We start from the raw sequence: 24,068 nt of genomic DNA on the forward strand, positions 1-24,068 counted from the left end.
TTTTATATCGGGGTGTTCAACATATTTTACAATGGCACTGGTACGAACAATCATGATCGGGTATGGTATTTGGGCGAGGCGATCGACAGCTGAGGTCATTTGCGCCATGAAGGAAGGGTAGGTAAGGAAGGTTGGAGAGAAACCTGGCGTTGGCATTAGCCTGCTCTTAGGGGGACCTCGGCTTAACGTCCCATCCGACGGACGGAGTGTTGCGCTTGAAATGTCCTCCACACAACATTCAAGCAGGGATCGGGCAGTCTCTGAAAATTCTCTGCCGCTACCGCGATTTGAACCCAGGCCCACCGGGTGGGAAGCCTACGCTCTAGGAACCACACCAACCCAGTCCCCTATCGTGATCAGGGGTAATGTACTCATGCGGGACTCGAGCCCGCGACCTAACGTTTGGAAGGCGAGGACTTTACCCCGCAGCCACCGAAACCGGCAATATTCCCGAGATGAAGAGATACACATTCTAAAACCCACTACGAGAATCCGCCGAAACCTTCATGAGAACTTCGGAAGAGTTAGTTTTTGGTGTGGGGAAGGGTGGGCGCTTGCGCGAAACTTTGGGCGTAGTCCACCTCCCTCTCTCTCCCCACCCCCTCCTCAACCTAACCACCATTCTCTCCCCCGCTGAACTCACTCCGCGTACCCCAACGCCTCGTTCAAGCATTTTCCCTCTCTCTCTCTCCACTCCTACCACCCTTACCGCTTCCCCTCCCTCGCCCAACGAGCCCTTCGCCTTGTTTATGTTCAGTCGCACTCCGGATTCTCCGGCGTGAACGTCGTCGAATGTCCCGCGGAAAAAGCATCCTGCTCTGTCGGGATCGTTCCACGGACGTAAGACCTTGTCATCCGATACCGGCGACCCCCCGCTGCGCTCGCCGGTAGAACCCTCGTGAAGTCACCGCGCTCTGTGCGGGAGACCTGGGGTGCATTTACTATCTCTTAAAACGATATTTCCCCTACGTGTGAAAGTTTTGAGTGGACGTGACGCCCTGAATAATTGGACTCCAGTGAACTTGGTTCCCTTTCAATATGGATTTTTTTGAACTGTTAATCCATGGATGACTGTCGTGTTTCGAGCCTCTGTTTGACTTTCCACTGCATGCGTTGGAATGCAATTTGTCACTAAGTGGTGATTTCGCTCCGTTTCTCCGCGAAAGAAATTCCATGGTGCGTGATCACATAAGGCTTTGACGCTATCCTGTATTTTCCAGCGCTCTATTTACAAGTGTACTTCGGAGCGGATCCAGTGACACAAGGAGTATCGCCCTTTGGGACTGTTAAATTTTTGTTGAAAATTCGCTGCGAGAAAGCAGAATACCGCGCGTGGCCGGAGCCAGCTATCATCTATGAATAGCCAGTATTGAGAAGGTATGTCTTTTTGTATTTTTTTGAACATTGATTTTGTACACCAACATTGTCGATGGCGAAATAATTAAAAAAGGTTATAGAATTGATGTAATTTTATATTTATAGAAAGGAATTTTTGGGCGCCAAAAGGTATCGCATTTCTCCCTTTGCCCGATGAAGTTAAAAACCCGTTTCAAACTATCACAGATAGTAATTCGTGCAACAGAGCGCTCAGAGACCGGGTCGAATCTATCATGGAGATACAGAAATAAGTAGAGCATAAGTTGTGCCTAGTAGTATTAGTAAAATTAGGCATTGCAAATATTTCCACTGAGTTTTATTAATACACTACGCGTCTACATTTGATAATCTTGTTTGTAACGACGAAACGCGTAGTGTCATAATGAAACTCAGTGGAAATATTGCAATGTCTATTGTTACTAATATTGATAACTTCCACCATATCGTGCCTCACATCATATAAGAGGTGTACCTAGTAGATATATTTAATGCAGTTTACGTAGTTTTATTTCATGAGTTCCACATGATTTCGTTCCAGATACCTTTATTATCCGTAATTGAATCGATTGATTGCGTAATTTTAGTATTAGTTCGTGGATTGTAGGGAATACCGACTATCTCATTTGAAGACCATCTCTACCGTGTTTGGCTAATCTTTATTCTCAGAGAGTCATGTATTTCAAGATATTTCTTATTGCCCTAGTGACTTTAATTTGGCTAATTTTTAGCCGGATAGCAATAAACTGGATTAGTCATGCCTACCTAAGGCATTATTTCTTTATGTTTAGTGACTCTGAATCGATAGCATGTATCTAAATATTTTTAGACAGAATCAGGAAAACAGTATAATTTTCACGAGGCCTAGTGGAATTTGGCACCTTCGCAGCCCCAATTCATTGATAAAAACAATTTATTATGTGTCAGGGGAAATAATTATATCTTAACGGTGGATTTATTGGATCATTCGTTTTAGAATCTATGTTTATCCCTATTTCTCGTATTTATCTGTTCAAAATATTGCAATTCAAATCATGTAAGTTTTTATTTTAATAGCGCCTTCGAAACGTTGAACTGTAGCGTTTAAATGCCTGCAAAAACATGTTAGTCGCGTTAAAGAATGTATTGAATAGCACACTGCTACATAATGCTCTGTTTCTCTCTTGAACGTTATGAGCAGCAGGCTTCAGCCTAAAATTGAAATCACAAAAGTTATCCAGTTTTCCAAAGTTAATTTATCTTGAAAACTATTAATTTTTTTACTACGTGAATGATTTTAATGCTTATCTTTTGGGAACCTCAATACCCCTTGTTAAAATTATCTTATTACCAAAGTAATAAAATTTCCTAAAATCCATTATTTGTTGAAATACATTCGTACAGTACAATGTCACATGCAATACGAGGAATGTAATTTTTTGAGTAATATTTACGAATCAATATAAAAATTACATTAAGTGCAACTATAACATCGAATTTCTGAATTTATTTTTAGAAATTTCACCCAATCAACCCAAGTAAGGCACCTTGTTACAAATTTATCAACGCAGCATAAAATAGATTTTTTTCTAACTCACATGCGGTACATTCTTTTAGGAGTTGCCGTAGTTACTACATGCATCCCAAGTTAATCAAACTCTGAAAGTAGCTAAAGAAGGTTAATTCTAATGCATTCATACAACATTACTAAAAATATAAATAAAATTCTAGCATTAATGTTTGCCAGAAACAGTATCATTATCATATTCGGAACATATTGGATGAATAGTTGTTACCTAATCAGTTTCAAATTTTGCGCTACGTATTTATGTTCATAGACGATGACGTATTTTCGACTTCGTGATTGGGTTTAATTTGCTTTGCTATCTAAATGTTTTTAGGGTGTATGACCTAGACCACCGTATAAATTTGCCTGTATCTCAGATATAAGAAGTTACATTTGTAAAATAACGAGGTTAATTTTCGATTTTTGAGGTGTAAGCAATTGTTAAGGTGATACAAGAGATTTCAAGTAGCAGTAGCCGTCTTGGAGCACATGTGTTCGGAACCTGGCCACGCTGTGGATTTCGATAAGCCTAAAGTCCTATGTAATGAAAGGCGTAACTACCCCAGACTAATGCGAGAAGCTATAGAGATAACTAATGATAAGCATCCTGGGAACTGCAACAGAGAAGACGGCTACACATTAGCCAACACCTGGAAAAGGGTCTTCAAAATCAATAACCAATCAGAACCAACCAATCAAAACCAACCTCCGACCCACATAAGTACCTATATACGACGGCCAAATTTTATACATCGCTACTTCTGACCTGAAGACGCCAGCAGGATGGCTGGAGAAACTGTGGTCACCTATGGACAACTAAACGCGGAGGAACCCCCGAAAGCAGAGACTAATATAAAACAAGTAAAAAATCACCCGAGTAGACCGATGCAGCGGTAGTGGGCCTTTTAGTCACGGTGCTCTTGACGTCGTTCGTCAAGAGTGGATTATGCTGGATTTTTCTCCACGTATCCTCCCTAAAATTCTCCGTTACGTATTTTATGTTCATAGGTGATGATGTATTTCCTACCGCGACCCAAGCAAGTGGATTATAGTTTATTGCACTAACCACTTCCTCAGCGGGTGCAGGAGTCACTTCTCCGGCTCAGAGACTTTGTAGTCACCCCACCAAACTTGGTGAGCAGGAGTTTAGTGGGACCGTCGATTTTTTTTCTCTGTCGGCGGGTTTTACGACCGGAGAAAAGTTCGACCGTTGAGTTTATCCCGCAAGGTGAGCTGTAAAATTTTATGGAAGAAGAATCAGGTTTTTTCTCTTTTTAATCTGATGCCCTTCACGCAATGCAGTTTGATAACTTTGCAATCAGATTCTAGTGTGACTTTCATAGCATGCCAGATAATCATCTTACTGCGTTTTTACATTCTCTTTTTCCAAGCAATAATGAATATGTAGTACTTTGTTTGGCTCCATGGCATAAAGATTATCAAGTTTTTTAGTGAAGGGATATTGCAAATAAGGTACAGATAGGTTCCATGTTACCCTTATGCCATCAGCATTGTCAGAAAGGTTGTTTTTATCGAAAGAAAGTAATCCATGACTGACATGACATAAGTGGAACTAGTGGTATTGATTTTCTTGACTCTTACCTTGGAATTAAATTAATATCTTTTTTCTACCCTTTATCAGGCATTATATGGTTTAGAATAAAATATTTTCCAGGGAATATGAATATGATTATGAAAATGATAAAAGCATCATACATATATATATTATTTATTCATTCAAGTTTTTTTTGCCTACGAAAACATTACGTCGCAACTTCATAGAAAAATTAAAAACTATTATTCTTTTCCCATGAGAATAATTTAGAGATAGTATAGATGAAAAAGGCTTTTAAATTGTTTTCCAGGATGTCATAAAACTTTTGAAAAAGGGAAATAAAACATAACCGTTATTGTGTGTTTCTGTTTGTTGCTTTCGGGGTATTTGAAAAAAGAGTGCTAAGCATTGTAAGGTGAATATGAGGCGCTGGTTCATTGTGAGCGCAGTGCGTGGAATGAGTTTGTCACTTACTTCAATTGTTTGATTTGTAGGTTTTGATACTTTCGTACTCAAAATGACAAATTTGGAGCCGTATCTTCGCCGCCATTTCGAAAAGTGATGCGCGTATAATGCCTCTATTCAACATTTTCGTTGAGGAAAAACACAGTTTCGACAGCCTATTCATTAATGGGATTACTCTTGGCTTCAAATATAATAACATTCATAATTTTTAAGATTTCGCTAGGGTTGTATAATTGCGTAATGAGCTTGTTATTCTATGTTAATCTTTAAAAGTTTCACTCACTAATTCAGTGTTTAAATCTCAAGCTTTCAATGAATCAGTGAGGGTAGATATACCCAAGTTTATTTACTGGTGAGTGGAAAATCAGTGTAGGTGGACCAGTTCATTCTCGTGCGCCACCTCTTACTTCGGATATTTTCGTTTACCTGTGACCGAAGGCTCACTCGGGATTGGACCCCAGTACCATTAAACCAGTCGTTCAACGCCCTGAGCCACCACACTCCGAATATTTTTCCCCTAAGAAGGTTGAAAGTAGTTTCTAGCATTTTCACCTAGTGTACATATTTATCCAATTTGTTTGCCTTATCAATTTTAGGTGTAACTTTGTGTATTTTCTCCTGTTTGGGTCGGGAGGATTCTCACCGCATGTCCATTGTCCTCTAGAATTTTGTTTGGGAAATATTGCGAACTATGTGGCTCATCACGGTGAATGGTAAACTCGTCCGAACAACTCTTACATGACTACAGTAGAAATTGTTTTGATGCACAAACAGCTGTAATATTACGATAGTATTACTAATAAACTTTAAGTATATCTGAAGTAGTCTGATTTAATTTCGTGATAATTTATGGAGGATTCTGTAAATTTAGTGAAAATGGTGATTTAAGAGCTACAATTAGCGTATAGAATGCTAAAAACTGTGGTTCAACAACCGTGTAAATATTCTAAAATAGGGTTGGAAAGTAGATATATATGACTAAATATGAACTTGGAAACTTTACGACGTTCAAAAAAGTGCACTGACCAGTCACTAGAAAGGAATATGTGCACAAGCCGGCAGTTAAGTTTGAGGTGCGCTATACCCTAATCAACTAAGATATCAATCAAGTGCCTTGAAACACAAAATTTCCATTCTTGATGGCAACATACCATTAATATACGCCAGTATTATGTGAATTTTTCGAGACTATTTTTTGGGATTAAAATGTTAGCTTTTGATCTACCGCAATGTACAAGAGGAAATGGTGATGAAGTAGGTATCTGGTGACTGTGAATCCGACGGAAACCGAGTTTGTTTCCATCATTTCTTTTTCGGGTGCATTCGTTTCCACACCATTTTAGTTCGCCCGGTGGTCCAGTTGATCTAGCGTGATGCTCCCGTACATCAAATACCTTTGGGTCATCGGAAGCAAGTCTCTTTTTTTTCTTTTATGCAATCCCCAGGTTGAATGTGACTCCATCCAGGCTTCGGGCAGAAGCAATCTCGGTGCTGGGGTTTTGATGCGAATTCATTCGTCGGCAGCGGGATTGGATTTTTTTTCGATGAGGTCCATTATATTTGGGTGTAACAAGACGCAGCGGAGCGTTTATTGTTAGCAGGGAACACGTACCTACGTAGGATGATTTCAGACTCGAGTCTTGGTGGAGACTTTTTGTCAATTGTTTTGCTTATCACGGAATATGTAGATGATTCGAAACTAATTAAAATGCTTCAAGAGGTGTTAAATACATTTAATGTAATGAAATAATGTGGGATTCACTTTTATACTGACAAGGAAACGAAAACGTTGTCAAATGCGCCTTTAAATTAACAATTAAAATATTAAAAGCTAATGGTAAATTTTATTTTTGCTTATAATGTCCTACTTTGTTAGAATTCCATCCGATAAAGCCTGAAACAAGTATCTGCGTAACTATTAAAACGCCCTTATGAGGTGCAATTTGAAAAACCTAATAAAATATATTCATCGGCAATTTCATTTTTTTATGTATCAAATCGTGGCCACTGAGAAAGCGTAAATTACTGTGGATTTGTAATTATGACTCCTCCTAATACGGGGGCTTAGCTTTTTGGTTGCATTCTTTGGCAATTTAGGCATTATAAAGTACTTGAGTTGTATTTGAAGTTTCTATGGAAACATAAAAATATTATAAAATTGTGGAAACTAAAAAAACTAATTATTTTTGAACAGGAATAAAATTGAAGTTTTTGTTAATGTTTATGCCAGTTGATTGCAAATTTCTGGAATATGACCAATACTGAAAAATGAAGATTCCAATTTGAAGAAAAATATTTCGTCTGCAACTTTTTTAAGAGATTTAGATGGAGTTTTGGGGCTTTAAATTTATGTAATTAATTTAATTATTTATGCAACAGTCCATTATAGTATCCGTTATTATTGTATTTTATTGTAATTAATTTCTCATTCTTTGATAATTAAATTAAGCTTAATGGCATTAAAATAATATTCTCTTGAATGCTAGGGGCCTTTAACCATGGTTATAGCGGGCATTTATGGATCAAAGAACTAATGTTTTAAATCCATAGATAATTTTGGGTTTAAAGCTATAGACTATAAATTCGTTAGTGCCATAGAAAATTGGAGTCATTGCCATTTTATTAATTTTCAGTACGCTTTTGCTTCCTCCTAAAAGGCGGATCAGGTATATTTTTTTTATGTAAGTTACTCTTATTTCTATTTATAAAGCTTGTTTCAGGTAATTTAAATGTGAAAAGGTGGAGTCTAAACTTTGGTATTTTCAATTTAATTAGGTAATTTACTCTTATGACACTTCTGCAATGTAACTGTGGCACTTATAATTGATTAAGGGTATCCATTATCTAGTGATTTTTGTATGAATTAACGATTACGCGTTTTTTTTTACTTCAATAATTTATTTGACTTAAAAGAGCGCATTAATCCCTCTGACCGTTCGCATTTTTCCTTTTTTCGCGACGAATATTTGTTTAAAACCTACTTTTTCTCATAAAAAATTTCTAAATGCATAATTTAGGCCTTTGAAAAATTTTACAATATCTCAAATGTAAAAGTATTCCGCCTTAAAAAATTATGAAATAAAATTCTTAAATGTGAGGCACACAAAATGTCTCAATATATTCTGGTAATTTTCTAAAGAAAAAGGTTTTAAACGATAGATTCACTGCTTAAAAACTGCTTGAGCGGTGGTGATGCATCCTCTTAAGGTATGCTCACTATCATTTTTTTATGAGGAGGCAATTAATAGTAAAAAATACTTTCTAAATAAATTCCCAGCTCACCAGTGCGTAAAATGAGCTGATATGCGGGTAATTTTTAATCTCATTTCCATCGCTAGCGAGCACATACTGTGTTCCTTTTTAATACCTGCGTATGACGAAAAACGGACCATGACACTTTTTCAAAGGCTAATAACTCATGCGTTTGAGGTTAAAACATTTTCCATTCTCTTTAATGCATTGTGGATTGCTCTAGCGCTGCGCTATAATCAAGGAGTAGGGAGATTGCCTCCGAAAACACGCGAAACATCATTAAATGAAAGTCCAGACACGTTTGATGTAACTACGGCACGTCTCCTAAAACGCTCATCTATTCTCTTTGTGCTTTCCAGTGTTCTTTACAGTGAGACTTACGGCATAATTCACGCGAATTGACATTGTCATGGAAGCCATTTATAACTCACTTGGACGGGACTGATGCGACGATAGCTCATAGATCTTTTGCAGCTTACAATTCTCCAATGGAAACTTGTAAACGAACCCCTGTTATTTTGAGACAACTTATAAAAATGATATTATTTTAGATTCGTGTTATGCTTAAAATTTTACACTCTTCACAAACGCGAGCTATAACCTTAAATTATTGCGTGTCGTAATCACATCAATTTATTAATTCATAGAAAAACGCCACAATTTGTAAGGTGAAATCATCTCAATTGTACAATTATCTTGATTAGCAGTAATGCATTCGATGCCAGGCCTGGTTTTTATCTTGAGCCCAAAAACTAATTTAAAAAAACACCGCATTTGCTAGGGTAGTGACATTAGTAAATTTATATTTAGACCACTCCTTGAGGTTACTAAAAACGATCACAAACGACTATTCGAAAAACTATTCCTCAAGTTCCGAGAAAAGTGTAGTTATAACTTACTTTTTCTATTATCCTATGTGTTTTTTGGTATCATTAATTTGGTGACCTTAGTCATTTCCATTATTCTGCTTTCTGACAATGTCTAATGTGAATATGACGATACACAATGCTTGTAACATCTTGTTTCGTGATAATAGTGAACTATTAATGAAATAGGGATTAGGAGTCATTGTGGTGAGCGGAAAATCGTTAGCTTTTGAAATATTTACAGACTTGTGTAAAGGCGTGGGCAAATTCCAAAGAAACTGGAAGTACTAATTGAGATGTAAAGTCCTCGACTATTTTTAATTTAAGCGTCCGAAAGTCATAAATGCCCTTTTATTTCTTGCAACAGATAAATCGTGACCCTTTGACGACTGATCGTTAACAAGATTTGACTATCAATGAATCAATCGTGATTTCTTGAGTGATGATCATCCGAATGGCAGAATCATTTACGCGTTAGACTTTATTCTAAAATATTGACAATATATATATCCTCTAGAAAACAATTACTGGTCTGTTTAAAGATTTTGATTTTTGCACAAATTGTACATATTTTAAATAATTTCCTTTAGCACATCTCCGATAAATACGCCGCATAAAATTGAACTCTTCTGGCTTGATACTGGCGCACGTAGAAGCATTAAATACCACCATTTTTAGCATTTAATAACCAGGATTATGTAAATGAAGAGTTAAAATATAAAAAAAATACCTAAACAAATGGTATTACGTCTCTAGGTTTGCCTGTCTGTACAACTTACTGCTGTAGGATGCCATAAACCCTTTGGACCCCAAAATACGAGGCAGAACTCCTCGATCACTGAAAAAGATCGACAGGCCTCACGAACGGTAGCGAAACTCTAACGTGGCCAGCGTCAACCCTGAAGCACAGAGATTAACGACAGTGGCGAACCGCGCTACATCCCCCTTTAATGCGTCCCATAATTTAAAGCCAAAGATCAGGAATGAGTTATCGGAAGGGGAAAGGAGAGGTGACGGGCCTGAAGCAAAACAAAGTGTGTACAACTTTTGAGCCTAAAGGGCTCCACAGTTTTCCCGGCCTCGCCTCGGACTCAGGGACCGAGTAAGGGTGAGGGACAGGAAACTTTAGTGGTGCAGTACAGGGTTTTTTAAAAAGAACTTGACAAATTGGATGGATGAGGCAGATACTTTGTGGAGATCCATTATAAGATATGAGGTGAAACACTTTGCACTTTCCACATAAAATTTATTTAACTACAGTCGACATGTTTCACTGCACTGCAGCATTATCAAGACTCCAAAATTTGATGTGTTTCCCTTTAAAACAAAACTAAAACCAGGACTGTAACTTTGTTGAATATATTTATATGAATTTCCAAAGTTGTAGAATCCTTTTAGAAACTTGCGTCTTGATAATGCTGCAGTGCAGCGAAACATGTCGACTGCAGTTTAATAAATTTTATGTGGAAAGTGCAAAGCGTTTCACTTCATATCTCAGAACTTGAAAATTTACAAAAATCAAATGCAAACGTTTCCACATCACACGCCAAACAGTTGTACGTGGGACTTGCAGCTCACGAGTTGAATGCTGGGTTGATTTCGTACGGCTGTTGACTAAACTTTGCCTCACTTCATCAGCGACTTCGTCAGATGTGCTTGAACTACCTGATGATTTCTTATATTTTACTGTCCACCCCGTTTAAAAAAAAACATTTATACCTACCAATCATAAATTGTAGGCCTACTAGGAGGATCTTTAGCGTACGTGGTAGGAAAAATCACGCTGAACTTTTGTCGCCGACTTTGATTCATCGAATCCAAATACGCAGGTAGCACGCTCAGGTTCGGTGAAGGTAGCCATCTTTAACGTAACCGCCGCTAGTGCATTTTGCGGCGCGATTTTACTCCAGTGAACTACGCGAGCCAAAATTTGATGTATTTCCTTTTAAAACAAAACTAAAACCATGACTGTAACTTTGTTGAATAAAATTATATGAATTTCCAAAGTTGTAGAGTCCTTTTAGAAACACCCTGTAGTGTTTTTTAGTGCAGACGCTTCCGTGACATGGATGGTGCGAAACGAAGTAGAGGAATGGGAAGATTTCTCTTGGCGCGAAAATGAAAAAAAAAAAATGTCGAAGGAGTCTCTCTTCGTGCCAGAAAATAGTAAAAAGAAATATAAAAAGAGAGAAAAAAAGCTCCATATAATGGCATTTAGGTTTCCCCCCGTTTGAGTCTCATTTATTATAAGTTCTGAGAGATCTGTCGTCGCGTCGTACTTTGGAGCTGTTTCTCAAACGCGCCTTCAAAAACTTTGCGTTTGCCCAAATGTAGATTTCATTACTCGGTCCCAGAATGAAGTGCTCTCAGAAATTAGCGGAGTTTCTGGGATGCTTTCCGCGGAGTGGCACTATGGAATAAAAGCTTACGCTGTTGACTCAACGCTTAAGGGATTTGGGATTTTTTTCTCTCGCTGAATTCGCTTTTTGAAATTGCATTTTTTTTTGGAATCCTAGCTCATCATCTCTTTGAAGGGCGGCTGGAATTCCTTCTAGATTGTTCGGCCTGATGATAAATGCTTCTTGAAAATATGAAGAACTTGTTTGAAGGATAATAAATTTCCTATTGTTCCGAAAATACTTGTCTAGCGATATAATTGTGTAACTATCTTCTAGGTTAAAATTACTTTTCATAATTTAAAAACATTTGTGTATAAATTTCACTAATTGAAGGCTGTTTTTGATCCACGTCGATGTGAATTTGCTCTAAATCTTTAGTTTACATATTTAATATTGACCTAAATTATGGGCGTTCTCGCAAAGTTAAATTGTTACTTACTCTTGGGAGCCGACGAAGAATAAATAGCTATGTTATGATTAATTAAGTTTTGGTTCGCGCTGATATATTCAATTTATTTCTTTCTCCCCACCTATTTTAATTGTTGTCACGTTCAGTTTGCGAAGCAAATTTTATGAAACGCAATGAGAATTTCGTTATTTACTTTTCGCATTTCTCTTAAACACTGAAATCAAATGAGAATGGCGAGGAAAGGAGTGTTATGGTCAGTTAATTCGGAATTGAATTTCCTCGTGCCAATGCTCACCTCATCGAAAATCCTTCACCACTGAGTTCCTTAAACCTTTCCAACTTTCCTTTCCTGGCGAATAGCCAGAATGGCAGCGGGATCACTACTTCTTCATGGAGTTTAAGATTTTACGTAATGCTGGTTATTTCGTTAACAGTTTTTGGGCGTTAACGCATTGACGTCTGTTTAGCATTCAGTAAGTGATTGAATCTTTCAAGGTGACTTTCGAGAATCAGAAACAGCCATTTAACTATTTATATTATATTAGAAATATTAATTAGTATTGGATGTATAAAGTCGGATGAAAAAATCACCGTATCGGTTTCAAACCTAAAGTCATTAATGACTCATGATAACGATTTTTACATAATAGGTAATACTTCTTATTATTTCATATATAAAACCCATCGGTGGCGACTCATCCTTATCATCAGGCTTTGATTTGCGCTATTTTTGGTCTATTCATTAAAAAATCTAAGAAACTTGGAAGATGCTAGCGAAGGATCCTGTAAGTAGCTGAAGCAGTCTATAGGCTTTTGTAAGACCCTGGCTAGTGGGAGAGGTCAAGGGGCTAAGTATTACTAAAAAAAACCCGTTCTATCACCTCCAAAAGAACCCCATCAAATGCATCATCCCTTTCAAGGAAGCTAATCCCTTCACAAAAAACTTTAATGATGACGGACGACCTTGGGATTGAGAGAGCGAGAGATAAAAAGAGAAGGAGAGAGAAAGAGAAAAAACATTTTATTTCGTAATCCCAACGCAGAATATTGAACAAGAATTTGTCACACACTCGGAGGCTGCTCAGAATCATATGAGCATTCAATTAGTACATTCTCAAGCATTGATATTAGCTTAACTAGAGATAATTTTTTAGAGTCACTGGTAGTTTCACTTTCAATTTTATTTGAGCATGGAAATGATGGCTTTAGTTTTAACGGTTAGTTTAGATCATAGGTTCTCTGCTGTAAGGGAACGGAAAGCAGGCGGAAAATTATTCCCTGTAAAAAAAGTGGACTCTGAAAAAACTTTGAAAACTATATATGTTATTATCTGTCTCATATGCTTGATATAACTTAGGAAAAAAATCAACCAGACACGAAAATCAGCCCCGGAACTTTGGCTTCCTGATCCAATTTGCGGAATATCCTATCCTCATTGAAAGCTGTAGCATAGGTAGGAGTTCTGTCAAGGAAACTGTTGTACAGGAACTATTAGGTATTTCACTTTCTTCCAAGTGATAGCATGAACATTTTTGTATTCACATCCAAACACCCTGGCCTTGATTTTACGACGGATGATCGTTTTTGTGTTTAAATCAATGAGGTCAGTGCTTGTTCTCAGACCACGGTCAATTTTCATGCAAAAATCGCTTGCTGTTTTTCTCTACTGCATCGATAGATTTGAATGAGAAGCTTTGGAGTGATACTACCAGCTGATTCTCATGGCGGGATCTGTCAAAATAGATGAGCCATCACACTTTTATGGTCGCTTTAAAATATTTACTTTGAAATACTGGCCCAGTCGTGCAAGCTCGGTATTTCGTCGACTGGGGTCGCGGCAGGAGGTGGGACCTGCGGCATTAGGGATGCGGGATAGGGAGAGAGAGAGAGGGGAGGGCGTTGCCATGCGTTCTCAAACGACTTGATCAGTGCGTGGAAAGTAGGAATGAGTAGATAACAAGTGACGATCCTGGATTCCACCGATTATACCCTAAAGTCGATTCCTACTTCATTGATTCCAGGTGCATAAATATTTTGAAAACAGACTATAAGTTTGGGGAATAAATACCGCCACAAACCTGAGACTTGTGTACTGTTTATTATTAAGTTGACAATTTATGTCTGAAAATTTTAAATTGTTTATTATTTTAATGGAACAGAGGATACATTGCTACAATACTGATTCGCTATTTTAAATAAATATACTTTTGGGTCAACTTAATTGTCATCGCTATTGTATTCCATTAAATTCTTACAGTTTAATGACAGAAATGCCACTGACAAATCAATACCCCGCCTGTTAGCATGCATAAGAGTCGATGGAATTGAAATCGAGAATCGATTTGAAAGAATCGGAATAAAACAATGGAACCAACTCGTTTCTAATGGAAACGAAATACTGAGTCAAAAACCCTATTCTCACTTGGCAGCAGAGCTCACAAAGCGTAGGTTCACCACGGGGACCTGAAAACGACTAAATTTCCCGATGTTAGGCTCCGCTTATCGCATTTTGGTTGGCTTTCAGGAAGTTACGTGCCCCCTGCTTCAAAAAACTTGGGCCTGCCTCTCTGTCGGAAAGATATTTGAAATAAACTCTATATCGTAATTTGGTTTCTTTCAAGTTGGCAGCCAATTTCTCCATGGCTCGTCGGTGTATTCCAGTCTTCCCTCTTTTCAAATTTACATCTCCTGTAGTGAAAAATATGAAATGGCACGGATGGATGTAAATTCATGGGCATGATGGAGTAATTTGATGGATACAGACGTTTTGGTAATTTTAAATGTCGACATGAAGTACAACAAAATGGGCAACTTATTAGGTATGAAGATGTAACATGATTAAAGCCATTCAAGGATTGTTAGAACAACCAGGTCATTATGGAACTAGATAAAACAGATCATGAGTACCTATAGTTCGCCTATTTGCAAAATTCAAGTGATGAATTCGTTCTATCCACTGGTAGAAAAACCGTTATGTTATTCCGTAATGGTAATTATGCACAAATGTTGACCGGAAGTGTTAATGAAAAGAAAGTAATTTGACACCTAATATTTTCATTAAATGCAATTGAAACAAAGCTACATGTAATGAGCAAAAAAGGAATCATATTCCAAAATGTGAGTATGCTTACCACACACCGTGTCGCAAGAGTAGATAAATGAGGATTCGCAAGTAATTGCCTCAAACGGATACTATACTCAGTACTATATTATTGTTGATTTTCGAGCAACCTCTTCATTGATATCCTACACATATTCTTTTCGCTAAAGATGATATTTAGCATTATCCACTGGATATAATATTTTTCCAGGAGTTTTAGAGTCATTAGAAAGAGGAAATACTGGAAACAATTAAAACTTTGAGTCTCAGAAGCTAATCAAACCTCACCTCTCCCCAGCAAAACAGTTTAAATTTTTGGAAAACATAAAAAACGAGAAAAGGTATTTCCTTTCCTAATTAAACATATGTAGTATTTAAATTTTGAGTCTCAGGGGCTAATTGACCGTCACACATGCACAACAAGGTTAAAAAAAGTATAAATTTTTGGAAAACATAAAATACAGGCAAAAAGAAATGTCCAACTTCCAGAATTCTTTCCCCGAACATCTTTTTGCTTTCAGCTTGCCGGATTGGGCGCTATTCTCTGCAGGCGTTTGCGTACGTAACTTGCTCGACACTTTTCCCTTTGCGCCTCTCATCCCCTTTCGCCAGCCGGCTAATGCTTACATTTTCTTTTCGAACTCCATCGCAGCTGGCACACTCTTGACCTCTTTGAGAACTTCTTCACGGCATATTTTTTTTCGAGTGAAAGTTTTTCCCTTCACTTTGGCTTGTAAGTTTGGCCTCACATGTCTTCTCCAGGGGGGATAATCTTAGTCAGTCATCTGCAAATAATGGCAAACTATGATTGAGGTCCACGGCTCATCCTGCTGCAATTCATACATGTTTGATGGTGCAGTGAGGCAAAACTGAAAACGATTTAAGAAAGGATTTACTGTAATTATGGCACGCCATATTATCCTAACTCCGCGAGTAACGGGATCATGCAGCAACTATAGGTGTGCCAGGTGAGTCTTTGCCATTTTTTATGTCAGTCCATCTGTTTTACAGCCATTAACATCACCATAGTATAAAAAAGTCTTCACAAAGAGTCGGAAAGTGTTGGTACACCAAATATATTCACCCGTCAAATTTCACACGCTCTCATGCAACCCTAGTAACTACATATCAGAGACAAAGCTCCAACTACTTCCCGAGGCTTAAATTACTACTCCCCACAACCGACTCAAAATTTAAATATCAAGGCTCGGCGCATCTATAATTCTTGTGGGATCAAAAAAGATTCATGTGATTTCTAACTCGTAACGGTGTCCATTGGATGAGCTGAAATTATATTAATAGCAATCGATAACTATATTTTATTCACTGTATGTTTGCGGGTGAGCTTTCGTTAGAGCCCGGACACTCTCCGAAGGCTTGCCTAATGGGGTAGGGATAGTACCGAGAAGGAGACTTAATTACGCCAAATGTACATAGCCTCTCTAGTTCGTAACTGAAAAAGTGTGAGTTATTAAGTTTTCCTGGATATCACACAATTACTTATGCCACTTCTTTTTTGCAGAGCGCGACCCGGGTTCCAATGAATTATCATCACCTTCAAGCGCAAATTGTGATTTTTTTATCTTATTATTGTTACCTAGTTACCTGATTTTAAAATGGACGGCAGAATCGGGTAAAAGGATGGGTAAAGATAGTCATTTATAAGAGTACTGTCCTGAATTTCAATGATTTTTAAAATTTCTAATTGCTCTCTAGAGTCCAATTCACGGCGGCCATTGCCATACTGCCTTAGGAGCGATTTTAACATGAATATTTTGAAAGCCTGCAATGATCGCCGTGAATTGGACTCTAGACAGCAGTTACAAATGTTAAAAATTATTGAAAGTCAGAACAGTACTGCTATAAATGAATATATTTACCCATCCTTTTCCCCGACTATGGCGTCCGTTTTATAATTCATCAAGTAACTAGGTGACAGTAATACGATAACAAATCATAATTTGCGCCTGAAGATGATGATAGTTCATTGAAACCTGGGTCGCGCTCTGTAAAAAAGAAGTGGTATAAGTAATGTGATATCCAGGAAAACTTATAATGGAATACCACAAAGTTAATCAAGAGTTATTGATTTTTGTGAGAGTAATTGGTGGCCACTGATAATTTGGCCACGGCGCCGAGGCATACAAAGAGAACGCATGAGGCTTGGCAACACTGCTCCACGAGCAAATTCACGATGTTAGCTCGACGGAGGTCTGACAGCGACTGAGGCCACGCCTGCTGTTTGCTGATTGGCAAAGTGAAAGTCACGTGTCGAGAAACTTTCCCTCCCCTCATTTCCACTTGCTTTGGTCACACCAGCTCACCCGCAAAGGTAAAATGAATAGGGAATAAAAATATTGAATGGCTGGATCTTTTGAGAGACGTGATTGTAAAATCAAACCATACAGTTTGAGGATTGCAATTTTGTTTGCCAAATCCGCAACTGTTTCTCACTGAAAATTATGCCTTATAATTTGTAAAAATATCCAATCCAGTCATTTGCTTCGTCCAGGGGTCTCCTAACTGTGGCTCGCAAGCCTTACATGATCCTTCGACCACTTGAGTTTACTCATACACATGATACATGGTATAACTACACATATGTACAGTATTGCGCTTTGAAACTTAAGGTTTATTTCGAAGAGGTCAATTTTCTGTCCGGTTGAATCTACTCTCAATGTGGCGTTAGACTGAGGTGTACTGGCATGGGGTTGATGGAATTATTAGTATTGGTTAAAATGGCAGGAGGATAAACAAGTTTAAAACTATATATAATCTGATCTAAGTAGCATGAGTTTTATCAAATTTTCTTTGTAAAGGCAATTCAGTCTCTGAAATCCTGATTTTCGGCTCTTTTGACAGATGTGTTAGCTGACCACTAACTTTGTCCTCTTCCAACGGCAAAATAAGTTGCCCTTTCTGCGGATATTTATTCACCAAAGTTATACAATTCAACGGTTGTACCTTGATTGATAAATCGCCCCCTGTTTTCTTTTGCTAACCATTATTGTTCGTTATTGACTGTTCATTTTCACTGTTCGAAGCCGAATTCAACTCACCAAATGTAAATATGACCGTTGGAGCGAGGGTGGGAGTGAAAAATGCCCGTCTATCAATCTTGCTTAAGTTCAGTCCGTACCTCGTGCACCTGCGCCTTCGCCAAATTTGTATCACGCACGCGGAAATAAAGCCAAACTCATCCGTGCCTGACATAAAGAGAGGATTATTAATTATGGGGAATTTAAAATCGGATTAACTATCGATACACCTGAAATCGTTGGCCGAAGTTTGCCTGAAATATCTATGTTCAAATTAATCCTCAGTCTCCTAAAATAGTATCTTAATTTCATTTTATACTTTAAATAATATTCCCCTGTGTATATTATATCATATAGACGATTCTTATTAAAGATTCTTAGTGGTAATGGCGCATTCGTAAACTCAAATAACTTTCACGGTCAATTTCCTATGCACATAGAAATTGCGCTGCTAAAATACTAGTAACCACAGCAGGCATCGATGTGCAAGAATGTATTCAAGTGTATCCGAATAAATATTTGTAGACTGTTAAAGCTACACAATTTTGACGCATTAGGGGAATCAGTAAAAATTTACGATTTGGTATTTATATTTCCGAACGAGGAAAATTATTTTTCTCTTCAATTTACATACACATGAAACTTCAATTACTTCAATTTACTCATGAACGATTTGACATGTCCAATTAAAATAGAATGGCAGTTTTTTTTTTTGACGGGAGGGTATTAACGAGGGAAAATGAGGGAAAAATAACTGCTATTTCATAATTGAAAATTCCTTGAAAGATATTTGACGGGAAACATTTAAAGCATTTATTCTTTATTAGCATTTATAGATATTTATTTTTGGCATCATAAATTTATAAATATTCTTGTAAACTTCCTTCGAACTTAATTTCAACCAAATACCTATATTTAACTATCACTGGCAATTTTTATGCAGATTTCAGGAATATGGTGCCGAGTGTACTGGCAGGCTTCAAAGAACTTCTAATTAGAGTAAAATAATGGTTGCATCTTCGCTGCCCTATGACCTACTGCCTAATGTTAAAAATAAACCGTCAAGTTAACTACAAGACGGAGTGATTTATTAGTAAAATTCCTGTTAGTTCTTGTTCTGTTTTCCATTAAAATAAGAGTAATTGTTTTCCTAAGAGATTCACAGAAAAAGCCAGGTATAAGTTTTTTTCTACCTCACTATAGTAGAAGTTTGGAAATGTCAAATCATAACTAGGAATTCACGCATGTGCAAAAGAATCTTATGAAATTACTAGGATGTCGCATTTTTAATAATTTGAGTGGAATTCAATTCTGTGTCATGGACCAATTCGACTACTGCAATATTCTGACTTAGTTTTAGCTATAATCATTTATTTATTCGTTACTTTTTGCCTTTGTCTCAGAATATGAGCACCATAATGTATCTCTAGTAATTATTTCACATTTGTACACATCATGCGTTGCTAGGCACCCGGCTGAAGCACAGTATCTTACCGAATAGAATTCGGGAATAGATATATCACAGAAACAAAAGGCGCCATTCATCAGAAAGATTTGGTAGATATCTTCGGGCGGGGATGTCTGCATCATCTCTTTGGAGGATGAAGAATCGCCCGTTATCTGAAGGTCGTGCACGGGAACCGTAACAATTTATTTCCATTACACCCGTATGGCATTCGTTGCTTATGCAGCGGCATAAATATTAATATCACCCCATTCTCTGACATGAAGAATTGGCATCCTGCTGCGAGAAATGGGAAACGTTGTAGCGTCAGGGATTGGGAATAAGCGCTCCAATTATAATCATTGCCCTTCTCTCTCGAGGCTTACTGTTAGTTTCGTCATGGTGGCATGAGACATGCATGCGATCGCAGCACTACTTTAGGGAAAGGTACACACATCTTCTACATCGAATATTTTTGCAGCCATTCGCTAATATTGCACTTTTACTTATATTTGAGATTTCCTTTTTTAAGTGGAATAAAACTCAGTATGCCTGGGTATAAATCCCTGTAATGGGTGAAGTTCTTCAGAGGAAGCGCAATCCGTGAGTTCTTTTAAGGACACATACAGCGATCAGTCCGTTGGAAGGGACGTTAAGCCGTTATACCTTCGGTACCTGTAGTTAAGAGCTGGCGAATTTAGGGGCCAGGTTCCTTTTCACCGTTTCTTCCCCATCTTTGCTAAATACTTAAATGTCCTCCAAATACTAACATAATTAAAATTGTGTCCGAGGCAGATCGAGATAACAAGGTACTGGCATAGAAATAGTGTTACTCATAGCAAAAGCGTTCAGAAATACACTAAACCTTCTTTTTGCGTTATTAATTCACTTTGTAGGACCGAATATTTAGCGAATTCCATCGCACATTGAATTGAAATTATTTCTGGGATGAGATAAATGATGTAAAAGGAAGAAATATGTCTCTATGAAAAGGTTAGCGGATAGGAGAGAGGAATGGAGAGCTGTGTCAAACCAATCTTAGGATTGTTTACTAATGATGATGGGATAAATTTGAAGAGAATTGACGAATTTATCTGTTTAAAAGGCAATACATTCACAAATAAGGCGTATTATGACGTAATTGCTGGCTAATTTTATGAGTGCAAACGATATTGATGAAACATGAAAATTTAGATAGAGAGCGCAGAAGCTGCTAAGGCAATATCCATCTAAAGCCGAAGCCATTAAAAATAGGGGGTCTACTGTATATGATTGTATACTGGAGAAAAATTAAACTCTAGTTACAATTGTAATTCGTAAAGCTCACGAACGAAGGCATTTATGATTCAGTGCAATTACTTATTAGCCTTAGTTATTAATTTATTAGCACAGCCTTATCACCCACGGGTCTTAACTAGTCCTGCGTCTTTCCTCCGGGCTCCGCAGGATTCTGGTCTATCTCTTTCCGGTGGTAAAAAAAAGACGCTCTCTTGGGGTCTTGATGTTACTCAGGGCGCTAAGTGGATTGTGGGAACCAGGGGTCAACCAAGGCTCGCAACGCCATTAGCCCACTTCTGCGTCACCCTGGCTCGGAGACACGGCGAGAGAAAGCGAGGGTGATGGAACACGGGGTGAGCGAGAATTTTTTTTGCTAGATGCTTGCTTATAAAGGGAAGGCTTTTGGTGAGGAAAGGCGTGGGTAAGATGAATTGCTCCGCGGCGTATCCTTTTTGCTCTTATAATCCGCGTCTCACCTCCAAAATTGGTACGGTCCCACCTGAGTGGATCATTCGTTAATCTATCCTCCAAATCACTCGCTGCTCATATACTTACAGGTCAAGTTAGTAACACGGACACAGAGACCATTGTTTTTTGCCTTTGCTCAGCAAGGTAATTGGCCCGCGTAGATATTTTTAGCTTCATACATCGATTGAATCGGTGAAAACCTGAAAGTTTTGGAGACTCGACAAAGACGCTTGACTTCACTTGTGCTTTTGTGACTTCATTCTTAATTTTTGAGTTAAATATTTGTTGTGATTTATGTAAATTTTAAACGGAATCATAAAGAATATTTTATGTAAATATCTGTAGCTAGAGAAGTTTCATCCAACAAAATTTTAAATTTGTCCAATTTAGCAGCAAATTTTATTTTTGATTATAATCATGCTTCAAAGGAGAGGGATTCTATGGATTTTATTAATTATATGAGGAAATGCAGTTATTGGCCGCTACCTCAATTACTTTCATTGGACACTTGGCCTCGCAAAATGTTACCCTGCTTAAAGTGATGGCAATGAAGATTGATCATCAATCTCGAGAAGCAAATATTAGAGGAGAAAATAACGCCTCATTTACTTACTTTATATACCAAGGAAGTTCCATGTTTGGTCCAATTTTTTTGGTTTTTTTAAATCAAATTGCGAGTATGTGTTATTAAAACTTCATGAGAAGTAGAGGCCTATTTTTTGTTGAAAAGTCCCAATGAGGCGCCAGTATTTTCTTCTCATTCATAAAATTAATTCAACTATCAGGTACCTTAACGCACATCATCTGACATTGTAATCCAATTTCAGCTCGTAAATTCTTTGTCTGAACCAATTGAAATAAAAATAAACAGGAGAATTTAAGAGTCTATACCTTTATTTGCGCTCTATAAATATCATTTTAGCTTTCATCCTCTAGGCCTGAAGCATATTAACCAATTGGCTGCCATTTTTTCGGACACGTGTATAATTTTCTCTCTCTTTTTTTTAAGGATTCCAACATTTGTTGCGAAAATAAGCTCAGTAAATTGAATATTTGGCGATGGATGGGAAGAGTTTTGGAAGCGCTCAATGCGACGCCGTGCCAAGATGTCTTCCATAAAAAACTTTCTTTTTTTCATTTTTCACAGTGAATAGAGGCATTAATGGGAAAAGGAGATGAAATGGGGGAATGTGAGGCTCTGCGCCACTGCTGGAGGTGAGAGAGGTCTTCTTCTAGCACGTTTCAAATGACACGTGACTAGAGTACAGCCTCTTACAAAAAAAATGAATAAAACATCGTAGACTCTTAAAGTGATGGCATCTTTTGCCGAGAGTTCAATAGTGGAGTGCATGAAGGTGTGAAGAAACAGTATTTTTGCCCTCTTTACACGTATGCTACATCATGATGTGGGTGCGAAGTTCATGCGGAGAGAATTCCAAAATGCTCATGTAACATGTGAGGTGTAATGTTGCGACGTAGAGATTCTTGTGTCACAGCTATGCCTCTATATACACACTGGTCACCCTAATACTCTCCGGATGTTCGTGCAACGTTCGTTGAATGACGTATTACACACATGATACTCTTCAACTCAAAATTATTCGCCATTTATTCACCGGTTTAAATTCGTTAAGAATTTATCATTTGATACAAAAATCTACCATTCAACTTTTATTGATTTATTCAATGACATATGAAAGATAACAATAGCAATAGATTTAGACTACTTTCTTTCTTAATGGAAAGGAATGATGATGCAAATTTTTGCATTAGATTTATTCATTCTGTAAGTAATCACAATCTGTAATAGAACATTGATGAAGTTAATCGCCTGTTAGGACCATAAAAACAGGTATGTGTTGTGTTTGATGACAACTCAATGATGTAAAACTCGTCTTAAAGTGACAGCCTCTTGAGAATTGATTGATTATTATGACTGTTTTGATTTCAAATTTGGAATAAATTTATTAATGCAACAAAGCCTTTAAGCTTTGGATCGCTATCGCTACTTAGAAATTATAACAAAGGGAACTGAAATCTGGATATCGCCAAATGCTTCTTTATGCGTTCTTATCTTTATGCGTTTTCTTTCGTTAGGCTAGGTAAGATTTTATTGCTCTTCTCACTGGCTGTCACATACGATGTTTATGATGCTTTGCTATAATGACTCTTAATTATTTGGATTTCACGATATTCTGTAAAATGGTCAGTAAAGGATGACTACAAAATATGATGGCAAGTTTTTCTTCGATAGAGTTGCATTTAACAATGTGTAGTCCATTTGCACTGGATTCAAAAACGTTCGCTTGGAAAATAAGTTGTCGCCAGAATCCCATCGGATGATTGGATGAAGAAATAATTGCAATTGTGTACGGAACGGAAGTACCATGAAAACGTAACCAAATAAAATTAAAATAAATTTACTAATGTAACTTTTTCCATACTATATACGATGAAACCGTATTTAAGCTGCCTTGTAGTCATCTTCAAATTGTGATGTACATTCAAAAATTAAATATTTACCTAAATTTTCTTCAAGTTGAGCACCCAAATGTCTTATTAATATCTCAAATATTTCCCTTTTTGGTATCTGCTGAAAGCTATTATATCTTTATTTATATATTTCCCGTACATCTCTGGCTGTAATTGAAATTATGCCAGAAAAATTAGGTTATATCCTATTTTCACGTGACCCTAATGAAAACGTAAAAATATGAATTATATTTATTAATTAAGATAAGTTTTATGGATGGGATGATTAAGTACTAATATTCCCGACTTTCGTAAGCACCAACCTGAGATGATAACAATTTTTCGGCTCATTTCGTATCGTGAAAGGCTAGAGCGTACAAGTCCTGTAAATTTTTTCTAAGA

General features: G+C 37.4%; 1 protein-coding gene across 1 annotated transcript in view; it reads left to right on the forward strand.

Annotated features, from left to right (window-relative positions):
- Positions 1-770: 770 nt before the first annotated feature.
- The window catches only part of LOC124157230, a 126,797-nt gene continuing 103,499 nt past the window's right edge, over positions 771-24,068 (forward strand). The window contains exon 1 of the mRNA XM_046531791.1: positions 771-1,377. The gene's annotated coding sequence lies outside the window, so the exon portion shown is untranslated. The remainder of the gene's footprint in view (positions 1,378-24,068) is intronic.

The sequence above is a fragment of the Ischnura elegans genome, chromosome 4 (genome assembly GCF_921293095.1).
Source record: "Ischnura elegans chromosome 4, ioIscEleg1.1, whole genome shotgun sequence".
NCBI classification, from domain to species: Eukaryota; Metazoa; Arthropoda; class Insecta; order Odonata; family Coenagrionidae; genus Ischnura; species Ischnura elegans.